Below are 13,441 nucleotides of genomic sequence, written 5' to 3' on the forward strand. Positions count from 1 at the left end.
AAAATCCAATCATGTACAAGTAGGAGAGTTATTCCTTTCTGTGTATCTATCTCAGTGATTCACTGTTTCGTCCTTTTCCCTCCTCAGGTGACTCAAGGCAGGACCTTCCCCGTTACCTTTTGGACCTTGCACACGTGCAAACCTCCGTCTGGCTTTAGAGGTGTTGTGAGCAAAGACCTCTGCACCTTGGGGAGGAAGGAGGGAAGCGTGGAGTGAGTCAGGCTGGAAGCTGCCCGCCCGATGGGGAGAGCTCGGACAGGATCGTTTTAAGATGGGTGTTTCTCCTGCTGTGCCCTTCCCACGCTTCACGCTGATCAAATTGCCTGGGAACGAATCCTAGAAGATTTCGGTATCAGCTATGCCAAAAAACTCACGTGGGCGAATGTCAGCATGCAGAGATGACAGTAACTACCGGCAAGAGTCCGGTACAGGGACACCCTCACTTAGGCTTGGGCAGAGGTGGGCTACCTGAGTTAACTCGGCAGTGAAGTCACAGAGCTAGTGAGACCTTAGTAAAACATTTCCTACTGAGAAAAAAAAAAAAAAATCAAAAAAGCAGTTTTCTAAGGCAGATAACTAAAAATGGAGTGAGCTGTCAAAGAGTCTTTAATTATCTCTTTCCCTAAGATACGATTAACTTTTCAGTTGCTGAACAAATGGGTGGAAACACCTTTTGCCCTCAAGAGTAAAAGCAGAGGAGAGTGCTGGTGAGCTGCCCCTGTGGCAGAGCCACGGCTGGAGGTGCTGCAGCCGGGCAGGGACCCCCCAGGAGCTTCTCAGGGGAGAGGAGATGGACCTGAGAGCAGAAAGGTATGGCTAAACCCAGGCTTTACCTCTCTACCTCAGGCTGGAGATCCTAAAACCTTTGAAATGGATGTGTGCAAGTCCCCATGTTTGTTTTTGTGCAAAACCATCTTGCTAGCGCTTTACTCTATGCTGACCTGGTCTGTTTAGCAGCCTCTTAGCGTTGAGGTGGGGTCTCCCATATCTCTGGTGCTTTGTCTCACATTGTTTGTGCATGGTTGTTTTGTTGGCAAGATGGAGAGCTGTAAGTACAATGTCCTGATCTATTTTGCTAGGCATTATTTTTGTTCTCTGTGATTAAGCTACTGAAAGATACTTGGTTCTCTTTTTAACCGTGCGGTGGGTTTTTCTTGCATATTCTGCACTTGTAGAAAGACTTTGTGTAAATAAGAGGTTTGCAGAAGTCTGCTAGTTCTTGAATGGAAATGAGGCCACCTAATCATCTAAATGTTCCTACAAAGTAGGGTTTTTTTGGTGTCCCAGAGATGATGACTGCCAGCACAGGCAGTTGTAGTTGCAAAACAGTGCCTGAAGTTCTGTCTTCGCCTCTCCAAAAGAGATTGCCTCTTACCTAGAAGACTAGGCTAGAAATTTGCCCATGTACCTAGTTGTAATCAACTTGGAGTGCACCCTTTGGTAAGAAGGAATAAAGGACTTTTTGAGCCAGACTTTCTCGTGTCCAGCCTCTGTAAGAGCATTCCGTGTAAGTCTGCTCCTCCACGGCAGGTCGGGAGGGCTTGGCTGCACCGGGGGGCAGGGCGGGAGGCTGCGGGGAGGCAGGGCAGAATTAAGATGGGTTTTGTGTCTTGGTCTCCCCGAGCAAGCCCTGTGCCAGGAAGGTGAACAGCATCTAGCTGACCTCTGGGCAGGGGTTAGTAGAAGGCTATCTGTGGCAATCTTCCGGAATAAACTCGGTCACGATTTTAAACAAAAGGGATATTGTCTTGTAGTAACGTGCAGCTAATACAGTTTCTGGGGGAAAAGAACAAAAATTGAATGCCATTTTCAAGAGCTGATATATTTTCATATACTCGCAAGACAGAGACAAACATCCTTCTAATGGAAATTTTCTGTTCAAATACAAATAGTGCTTCATGCCCACATAATGCAAACACACAACTTTGTGTTTCAGGTCCCCCTGGGCATGCTGGCACCTTGTTCTGTGATGGAAATATTTGCTCCAACTGCAAGAAATTAATTTTAGGGTAGCTTATTATGCACCGCAAACCTTTTTAATACTGATCATAAAGCTGGAAGAAAAGAGACATGTCTCCTACTTGATTTAAAGCACTTAAGTTGTTATATATTATTTATAATTTTATCCTCAGCATGGAAGGTAATACTTCTAATACATGGCGATCAGTACCTCACTAGCATTTGAAAACTATAACTGCATACACTGGTGTGTTTTATTTTTCTTTTTTACACAATAAAATGTGATATATGGTAGTTGCTAACTTCATATAGGTACTGATTTGGGACTTTTTAGTGTCATAAAACCTCTGAAGCAGAGACTCATGGAATGTGAAACACTGACATAGTGCCTCCGGAGCACCAAAGCAAAAGCTGCCTGATGAAGATGGGTTATTTGTGGTGGTGCGGCGCCTAGAATTACAAACACTGCAGGGTTTAGTCACACACACACAAAAACTCCCTGAACTTGCAGAACTTTCCAAATGCTGGATGTGGAAGGAGCCGTCTGACAATTCCCCTCTCTTTGGGAGGGGGCAGAAATAAGAGGAGAGGAGGAGGAGATGTTGCTTCAGAGAAGTAAATAGTCTGATTTCTAACTTGTGCGTAGTCAAAAGGACAACTTTTATTTAAATAGGCTGCAGAGCATTTGCATCTTGTTTAATCATTCAGATACGTAAGTGCTGCAGCAAATTCACCCTGATTGTGCAAAAGCTGTTGGAGGAGATTCTTTACACGTGCAACAACTGTCCGGATCAAAGTATTCGCCCAAAAAGCACTGTGGGAATATACGCTTAACATAAAGTGCTAGTCAAGCAATTGCTTGCTTCTGGAACCACAGACTTCCAAAACTTTTTATAAAGTATTACATTTTCTTTAAAGCTGTGTCATGCAGCGTAAAAAATCGACAACATCAAAACTAAAACTCTTGCAAATCCTTGGATGCAGAAACCAAAGTTCAATATATGTTGCGATTCTGTTTTAATTTTTTTTTTTCAATCGTTAAAATGAGCAACAGGGAAAACTTTCTTTTTAGGATTTAGTTACATTTTCCTGCAGATTTATGTTTATTGCTTTTACACCTTCAGCTGGAAGAAATTAGATTAGGCTCTCATTACCCACTTCATCTTTTAATATGCTGTACAAAGTCATAGGAAAGTGCCAAAATTAGCACTGTCATCCTCTGTGTTGTCCGTTTTACTGCAGCACAGAGCTGTGATATACTCAGATAATATACCTGTGGTGTCTGTGACTAGCACAGTCTCCTGTTCTGTTCGACTCAGACCTCACATGCATACAAATTCATTATATACATTTTTCTCCTTCAAGAATGTATACATTTGGAGCATCATCCATTTACAGACACATAGCATAAAGAAAGCAGTGAATTTTCTTCATTTTCTACCCCTTATGCTAATGAAAATTACTGAGGAAGAAAAAAACCAAACAACCCACAGAAAATGCAGCTCCCCCAGCATTATTCACATTGCAGCAGACAGCACGATTCTGTACTTACAGATCTTAACAGTGAAATGTCTCAGGATCTTTACAATTTTCTGCAGAACTGTTTCAAGCTCTCAGCAAGCCACAGTGTTCATCGAGGCAGAACGGAGCCGTATGGAAGGTCTATGCAGCTGGGAGATAATGGAACTATTTTCCCAGCTGGGACTACAAGCCTTTTATCCACTGAGCATTGCGTGTCTCTTCACTGGCATTAACTGTGAAATACACTGCTTTCCTGTTGTACTCGTGCTAGGACCCACACAATTAGTGCCTGAATCAGATAAACAGCTCCTACAGTTTGTGCATATTCCTATCTGGAAATCTTGAATGTATGAAAATTAGCTCTGCGCTGCTCATCCTTCAAGCAAGCTGAGAGCGCGAAAGCGCAGCTGTCGTGCTAGAAGCATAAAAGATTAAATGTGCTCTTGCTACTCTTTTCGTACAAATATGAGCTCCTGTCAGGTAATCAGAAAACCTCTCTTCTTGAAAACTGGGTCAGCACTCGGTATTAGGTTTAGATCAGGAATAGAAATAATTTTGTTTAGTCCTGGGTCCCACAGTCGCTTCCTGAGCTCCGTAAGATTAAGCTCACAGGACGCGAGACAACACTCAGATTACATCCCAGCACTGACTGTCCACTTGAAACATTTAACTACCCCTCCATATTTTACATATTAAAAAAAAAATATATATTAAAAAAAAAAAAAAGATTAAAACTTCCTTGTCCAAAGTAACACAGACATAAATCATGATTACACAGAAACTTCAGACCTTCTTAGATTTCCATTCTCCCTCTTGGGACTGCTTCAGCAGAGATCAAACGCAAAGCTCAGACAGGGGAATGCCTTTCCATTAGTAAGCAAAAGTTATTTGTATTCACGGGGGATAGAAGTGGAAGCAGCAGTTTTCAGAATGTTTCTGCCAAGAAAAATGCAATTGTGTCACAGGCATTGCTTCACAACGTTTTAATGTAATCTCAGTGTAAATCCATTAGTATGTAATGGGATTAATTGCATGCTTGTCTGAGCAACGGCAAGTGGAGAGGATGTGGAAGTCAAGTGGCAAAAACACACAGCAGCACGCGGATGCCTTGAGTAGACCAAAACAATAATTCAGTCAACAAAAGGGGAGGAGTGTGCATCTTTTTTAGTTTCAGTTTTCCCCACCTATAAACCGGGAGCGCATTCGTGCATCCCCTTAGTTTCCAGCACAGCTGCTGACTGTGGAGAACTTGCACCGGGAGTCTGGGGGCATCTCCTCAAGGGCTCTGCCACGGTACCAAACATTTTGGGCCACGTCCTCCCTCCCCGCGGTGCAGTCAGGGTGTGTTGAGGTGCAGTGGCTCATTGCCATGCGACTCAGCCTCCGTGCTGGTTGTCAGCCCATTGCCGAGTGGCAATAATGACGTTGTTCTTACTTGAGGTGCCTGTTGAGTTAAGACGCCTTTGAAGAAAAATGAAGTAACAGTAGCAGGAGAGAAGGTGAAGATGATGTCCTTCCTAAAAGCAGAGGAAAGGAGGAGGTCTCTATCGTTCGTCTGCAGAGGAGAATGGCTCATTGGACCTGATTTAAGAGGTCTGGGTTCAACCCAACCTCCATGGAGGACCTCTCTTATGACCTTGGAAGTGCCTCAGCTGTCCTGGTCTGCTCTTTGTGTATGAAATGGGGACAGCGGGACTATGGGAACTCATGGGATGTGCACAGAAGTGCCAGGCATCCTGTGCCAGCCCCATGGGGCCAGTACGGTGAGTGCTCCCCTCCCGTTTCAGAGCTCTCACAGCCACCCTCCTGATTAACATAAACAACTTTGCGCTTCCATCATGTGAGCATCTAAAATGAGCTTTACCGACAATTAATTAAGCCTTGCAGCACCTTCTAAAGTAGACAGGCATTATAATTAGCAGTTCTATTTTTAATTAGGAATAAAATTTGAGATGGAATTTTAGGTATTTCCTCATTAAAATTTCCTTTTAAATAATGTCCATGCTTTTTCGAAGTTGTATCAAGAGTAAATAGACAAAGAGTTGCTTACAACAGCTTAACCCAAGCTTCTCATTGCCAATTTTAAAAGTTTATTAAAAATCTAATCTTTTCTATGTCAAAACAAATTATTTTGCTTATGCATTGGTTGTCCAACAAACAAGCTTCTCTGGGAACAGAATTTCTCAGGAAATTAATGCTGTTAAAACTTTCCCATTTCCAAATATTTTAGAAATGCCCTTTCTAAGGGTAGATTATTCATTTCAAGATCTAATGTTTTCATTCAGGAAAGACTGTAACACTTACCTGTCTGAATTTTGAACTTCTGAATCTCTGAACTGTCTTTTTATTAAAACTTGTGAAGTTCTAATTTAGATTTTCTGAACTATATTATACTCTATTAAAGATTTTGCCTAGATCTTTAAGAAATGACACAGGAAGTGATGATAAAATTGAATATCAAAACAGCCTGTTCCTAAAGGTCAAGATAAAACAATTAAATGTCACCAAAATGGTGTGGATTTGCCCAATTTTCTTTCAAAACAAAATTTCATTGATGTTGACATTTCTCTGTCAAATGTTTCACTTTTGAACAATTGCCGTATTCTGGCAGAAAAAGCTGTCTAAAAATTGTTTGGCTTTTTTTTTTAAAAAAAAAAACAACACTGATCAAAAAAATATAACCTTATTGTGTATCCAGGAGTCACAAGCCCCTTAAACAAATCTTTTCAATTGTTAAGCCTTCTTGCTACCCCCGTTTGGGTTTTGACAGTGTCAGGGCATGGGCAATGCCTGCTGTGTTGTAACAAAAATCTGGGGTGAGGCTTGAGAAACCTCAGCAGTTTAAGATGGGGCTCCGGTCACCCCAAAAGTTGGCCCTGGATTATAGAGTGACTAAAGTTTCCGTAGCTCCGAATGAACAGCACAATGTCCTTGCGTACCTTTCAGGACACTAGTAGGCTAAAAATAACTCGGAGATAGGATCTGGTCTATAAACTAGACAGCAGATAGAATCTGGAGCATGAGCTGGAAGACAGAAGTGAATTAGCAGGAGCTGGGCCAAGGTGTTTCTTGCAAAACTCTGCTGAGGAAAGGTCTGGAAGACACTTTCTCCTCTGTTTCCTCTGTAAAAATTGGCGATGCCTTCAAATGATACATGCGGTTTTTTGTAAGAGCTGTCACCATGCCTTCAAAAGGAGATACAGCTTTCCGGCTTGCTGCTGACTTCTTGCGGCTGTGTCAGTTTTTCTATTTCTCCTTTAGACAGAGTAGATAAATCCAAGATGTCTTTAGCAACATTTTAAAGTGAATTAGATCAAGGACTAATATGATCTAGACTCTCTGCTGTGCTCAAACAGCAACTTGTCCTTGAGTTAGTCCCTACAATCACAAAGGCAAAATTTAAGGGCTGAGATTAAACTCCTTTGAACGAAGGAATGCAATTGCATCCCGCGAGGTGCTTCATTCAGCGAGTGCCACCTACTGCTTCGAAACTCATCTATTAAGCAACCTAAATTGCTATTTGGCATTTACGCTGTGCATAGGATTCTGGTTACTCTAAAATCTTCGATCGCCTTTATGAATCCATCGGCACTGCTCGAGTAAGATTGAAAGCGAATTCTGCAGGGCTTCTCCAGTCATCACTCCAGAGGCAAAGCTCCTGGGCCTGAGTTACCAACCAAATAGGTTTGGATACAACGAGTGCCTCTACTGCAGGCTTCCCGTGGGATGTTGGAGAAAGTCCCTACCTAAAGCTACTGCTCGCTGCTTTTGTAAAACTTCACAGCATTTTCTGTGTACCGCCAGCAGGTAATTACTTCTCAAATTATTGGCTTAGCTTCCCCTCAATCCTGTTAGACGTATTCTAAAATAAATTGCAACACGCAGTAATTGCAAACTAAACGCTAGATGAATGCACCTTTGCAATTTTTTTAATATAGAAGTAAGCTATGTAATTTCAGATTCATGCAGTTATACTACCTTTGTCTTGTGATATTCCTGAAAGTCTTGTCAGAGACAGACGTTGGAAAACGTGGGCAATGGAAACCTGAGAGCAAAAGTTCATAATAATTCACTTGTATTATAGTAAAAATCAAAATGTTCTATGAAGTTAATTGAGCTACTGGACAAGCTGGACAGCTGAACAGCGCGCAGTGCACTGTGCATCGAAGAGGCCTTGAAATCACACAATTAATGGGTTATTGTACCCTGAGCTCCCCAAAAGTCTGCTGCTGGAGCTGCGCTGCCTCCCTCCAGCAGAGTAACAGCAGTCGGCAGAAGAGCTAAAAAAACCCAAACTAAACAAAAACACCAAAAATTTTGATGACTTATGGGCAAGAGATTATCATTAGGAAGGGAGGCAATACAACTCCAGCAATGAAGTGCACAAGTTACTGGAGAGCAATAATTAAAGTCAATGCCTTACGACTGCTTCCATACATCATGACTTGATTTAGCCACTCGATGAGATTAGTCATGTTCACAGTGTGTTGCTATTTATTCAACAGGAAACGTCTTTAGATGGCTGATCAGCTCATATACCTGGCCTGAAGAGAAACCCCACATCTCAAGCAAATACTAATATACGTGTGGCCGTATGGAGTTATTCCGGCACTATTCTGGTATGAGGAAAGGAATTTGCTCTGGGAGCAATGTTGACTTTTTTGGGGGGTTTTGGGGTTTTTTTTGTGTAAAGAGGGTTTTTTATTATTTTTAAATCTTTATTATGCTCTTACCATGCAACTGGAGAGAGCAGAAAGTCTCAATAGCATGTCTTCTCTGTATGTTTTTGCACTGTGAGTCATATGGAAGAATGTTAATGCCAAAAAACTAATGTAATCTGTAGGAAATACACCTTAACATAGAAGAGCTATTTCTTCTGTATTCTTTGTCAATTTTACCTTACTTTGGGCAGGGGAAGAAACCAAAAGAAAAGGGATCTGCAAGTTTAACATAATCTGTTTGAACAGGGCGTACATTTAGCTGTCTTTCTGCTGAGTGTAAAAAGACACAATTAAAAATATTGAGCTTATTGGTCTTTTTCACACTGGATCCATTGAAGAATCAAAATTAACTACTTCAGCCCTTGTTTGTATTCCACAAAAGTCTTTCCTCTGTCTGAACTGCAGTCTTTGTCTCCTGCGCCTGGCTCGTTTAGGGCTCCATGTTACGGTGACTGAACAGTTATGGGCAACCCCGTTCACAGGCTCTGCACTTGGTAATGCTTTGATATCACAGGGGGTGATTAGTGTCCAGCGACACATACACACAAGCACTCGTTGCACGCACACACGCACAAATAAACCAGAAAACAAGCCCTCTGAACTCTTGAGACTCTAACTCACCACGAAGAGGATGAGAGAGGAAAGAAACCTTTCAGCCATGCCGTCAGTCCTCGTGTTAAAGCACCACGGTGATCTCCGTCTCTAGAATAAATGTAAAGGTTTTGTGCGTGTTAATCCTCACAAAATGCACAGCTTATTCATGATCACTCCAGCAAAGGTGACCTCTGGAGCCATGAATAATGCTCTGAAGTAGAGCCTGAATGGTTCCTATGCTTTCACTTGATCTGCGTTGCTCTCTGATGCCATTTCACTTTTGCTACATGGCAATGGAGTTGAAAATTTTCTGTCCTCTACAGACACCTGGTTCTGACCGGGGGTGGGAAATGCTCAAATCAATACCTGCAAGCTTATCTATAATGGAACTGGAAGCTCTTTAACCCCAGGACTGAATGTCAGGCCCAACTGGAGATAATCGGACAAGGAAATTTTATAAGTATAAGCAAAAATAAGTGCGAAGGCTTTTATTAAAGTTATTTTTTATATGGCTGGCAGTGTTATTGAATATGGTTTCTGTTTTGAAAGCATAGCCAAGTGCAAGCACTGTTGAATAGCCTTAGCTATCAAGACTATTACAGTATTCTTAGTGATACTTTTTCATGCCCTCAGAATGGCTTTGTGCCTAACTTCAGCATGATTTTCTGTTCATAGCAATTTGGGGGGCTTATTTATCTTTTTCTTTGCTTTGAGGTTTTGTGTGGAGTGCAGGGTTTTTTGTTGGCTCTGGTTTTGGTTTTGTTGTTGTTGTTTTGGTTTGGTTTGGGTTTGGTGTTTTGTTGGGTTTTTTTTGTTTGGTTGGTTTTTTTGTTGTTGGTTTTTTTTTTTTAAAGAAAACAGCTATCTGAGAAAACACCAGTTGTGTGTTCCCAGATTTTTAGGGTTGTATTTGTGATTGTATCTTCCAGGATGGGAAGTACCAGATACGTGGGTCACTTTTCAGGTTCCTTAAGGGACAGAAAACCAGAAGAATGGAGTCTGAGAATTACAATGAACTTTCATTACTGCACTGCACAATTCTGCTAAATGGTCAGTTGATCAATGTCCACCGTCTGTGCTATGTGGAGAAGTCTACAAAGACATCACTGGCTATAAGTATAGGCTACTAGATGTCACATAATGGGCATCAGCTGGAAGTAGTCATTCAGCTGAGAGAGAGAGAGAGATCGGAAAACTAGACTAAAATAGAATAATTTACAAAACCTCTCAATTTACAGAACTTAGTGTAGCTACACACCAAGTTGCTCCTTTCAAGCATGGTTTTCTTTTATCTAATACTCAGCAGGCTGTTCAGAGGTCATGTTTTGCAAAAGTGCTTGCAGATCTTACCTATTCCCTCTGCAGACGCATCTCTTTGGACCGACATTCTGGTGCAAGCAGAAGGCCATGTCCTGGTGGCACTGCCACTCTTTGTGACCCATGTTTCCCACCATTTTCATGAAGTTGCTGCAGCTTCTATAACACCGGCTAATCCTAATTGTTTTCAATGTATTTATTTTCCCTTCTGTGTTCATGCTTCTACAAGTCCCCAGTGACTGGCATCACGGCTTTATTTCTGTAGCGAACGCATAGCTTTCCCGAGATCGCTGGGAAAACAAAATGTCAGTAGGTAACGCCCCATGCTACTCAATGGAGTCTTAGAAAAATCACTTCTGGTACTTCTAGTAGACCTTCTTACCTTTTCTTCAGCATGCATTTTGCATTTCTTGTATTACATGTCATTATCACAATGTTCATAAGAAATTTCTGTTCTGATATTGAGTGCTATGCCTTGAATTAATAAAGCGGAGGGAAGGCCGTACAGTTCCTGCCGACCTGCATTAGGACACCCTGCTCCCTTTCTTCCTCAGCAGCTGTTCTGCAATCCTACTCCACTTCTGCCCCGGATCGCATGGGCATTTCTTACAGCAGGCTACAACTTCTATTACACACTTTTGCCAGCTATTCTTCCTCAGTCTTCTCTTTTGTACCAATTTTACCTTTGAAAACAAACATCCGTTTCTGGGGAGGGGAGGGGGGCAAGGGCAGCTGGGAGAAGGAAGCTGGTTTTGACACCATTTGGCCACCAATTTTTCTGCTTTTTGGTAAAATTGCCATTCTAGTGCACAGCGCTGCTCTAATTTAGTTCATGTGCAATGCTGTCAGCCCTGTCTGCCTAACCTGAGACACCTGGCTGTGCATTCTGTGTCAAAACACGAATGCCCCCCTCTCTACATCAAAATTAACAAATGCAAAAAAAGTGTGAAAAAATGTGTCTGCAGAAGCTGAGAAGTCTTGGCTGTGGAGTTTTTCTGCTGACTTCATGTGAACTCAGATCAAGTGTATAATTCTTAAACTTTCCACATCCCCCGAGAAAAATAAAGTGTTGCTGTATAAGATGACAATTACCTTTGAATAACTTGAAAATCCAGTATTTTGTCTTGGGTTTTAATTATATGTATGTGTTGAGGGGTGACTAACGCTTAGAGTGAAAGAAAATTAAACTCAAAAGTGCAAATATTAAAGCTAGTGAAAATAGTAAATTATTTTAAACCTTGGCACCTATATTTACATTTGAATATCTAAATAATGATTACTTTATATCCATACAGAACAACCCCCAGCTGTGCTGGAGAAGGTCTGCCTCTGAGCCACAATCTCAGCTCCTCTCTAAGGCCCAGTCAATCTCCTTCTCTCAAACTATAGGGGTCTGACCAGCCCTTTTAGAGCAAATAAGCATGAAAAAGAGAGAAAAGTGGTCAGCAGTTCACTGTGGTGGGGTGGCATTCCCTGACTTTTCTGTGCGAGGGGCACTGATGGCCTTCAGGGGCTTTAAACAGAGGATGATGCTGGGAGACCTGTGAAGCCCGTGCATGCACAGGTGAGCGCAAAATTAAAAGAGGGTTTTGTTGGAAACTCAAGTGGGTTTCTTATTCAAGTTCTGCAGTAAACTTTTATACCTATAATACCCGTTTATAGATGTCTTGGCATCTCCTCTTATTTTTATTTTTATAGGCAGTAGTACCATGGAGTCATTACTTTTGTAATTCTTGAACTTGCTCAAATGTCTCGAGTGTAGCAAGGTGGGAGGTAGGTGAAAAGACCGTACGTTGGCTTTGGCGCAAGTCCGCACGTCTGCAGCAGCCCTGGCTGGGCTCCGGATGCAGAGAGAGCTTTCCACAGCTGCCAGTCTTGAAACCTGAGTGGACCTGTCTTTTTGTGACTTGATGAATGCAACCCACACCTTGCCTGTCCCTCACAAATTCTGGCAATTGAGCCCTTACCCTAGAGACAGAAAACAGAAGTGCGTGGGCGTCTTCTGCGTTGCTTTTAATGCTAGCGTGTCCTGCCTGTTGATGAACCCAGTTCAGCTGGCTGAACATACCCAGCGTGTGGCTTCCCAAGAGTTTCTGTATTTGCCTTAGGTTAAAAAACAAAACAAAACCCCAAAATAACCCAAAACAAAACAAAGAAAGAACCTCAGTAGTGATAATATTATTAATTTGCATTAGGCAGCTGAAGGATGGTAACAATCTTTTGATTTCCAGGATTTACAGGCTGAAGTTTGCTGAAGAAGTTGCGATGGTCTGTAAGGACAGGCATGAATTGCAGCAAGGCAGGATCTGTCACCACTAAGATGTTCATCCAAGCATCTGCTTCCCTGCTCTCCGTCCGGAGCACAAGTGCAAGGAAGCAGATAATTGTTGGTTGTGGAGACACAGGCTGGAGAATGTTAAAAATGAAACAAACGGACAATAATAGAGATTCACTTGACCAGGTAAATGACTTGGTATTATAGTTAATACTAAGGTATTAGGATTTAAAATCTATAGATACTGCATCATAACCACAGTTCCCTCAGAAACAGGGGTAGATAAAAAGTGGATTAAAACCAGAAAATGTATTCACTTTGTCTACGCCCTTTTTGGATCCTTTACAGACTTTAGTCTCAGCATATTTCAGCACTGGAAGAAAATGCTGGGTGTAAGCTTTAAAAAGTATCCATCTTCATCCAAAAGAAGAAAAAAAGCCTTCTTTTTAAAAAAGATGAATATCGTGACAGTTGACATAAACTACAGCCAGATTAGACTGCGCTGTCTTTACTGTTAGAAAAATATTCCAAAAAGCCTTCAAGTATTATTGCTCCTTGTGTTACCTCCTGATTACTCTGGTTCTTTCATTTTAAGCTTGGCATTGATGGCGGTGCTATTAGATCAGCGTAAAGGAATAATTTCACCAGCCCTGTACGTTTTTCCAGCTCTATGTGTTCAGCCAGCCAGCCGGTTTCCCCAGGGCTCCCCAGGCCAATGTTTGAGCATCTCCAGCTTTAACACCAGCTGATCTAATTGGAAATACAAACAGTAGACAGTCCGTGGTATAACACTTGCTATTATATTAGGGCTTCCTTTAGGTAACTAGTATATAAAATTCACTTATTAAAAACGTATACGTGAGAATAGCGGGTGGATATATATTTTATAGATGTGGTTTTACTGCAGAAAATGTAGTTATTTGGGGATCTCAAAAGCTGTAAAGCTGTCCCTAGCTTTTTACAGTACTGAGTAAGCTTAGATGAATTAAAGCATAACATTTTTCTGCATCCTTCTTTAGATTATATTTGAAGACATTTTTGATTTGGATTATTA

At 41.6% G+C, this 13,441-nt stretch overlaps 1 protein-coding gene across 4 annotated transcripts in view; it reads right to left on the minus strand.

The window, feature by feature from the left end:
• Positions 1-3,943, minus strand: part of LOC129211540 (contactin-6-like) — a 146,859-nt gene extending 142,916 nt beyond the window's left edge. For 3 of the 4 annotated variants that reach the window (XM_054838780.1, XM_054838779.1, XM_054838777.1), the window contains exon 1: positions 3,512-3,942. The gene's annotated coding sequence lies outside the window, so the exon portion shown is untranslated. Of the gene's footprint in view, positions 1-3,511 lie in introns of all 4 variants that reach the window. The other variant, XM_054838778.1, reaches the window with a different exon arrangement.
• Positions 3,944-13,441: the final 9,498 nt, after the last annotated feature.

Source organism: Grus americana, chromosome 11 (genome assembly GCF_028858705.1).
Source record: "Grus americana isolate bGruAme1 chromosome 11, bGruAme1.mat, whole genome shotgun sequence".
Lineage (NCBI taxonomy): Eukaryota > Metazoa > Chordata > Aves > Gruiformes > Gruidae > Grus > Grus americana.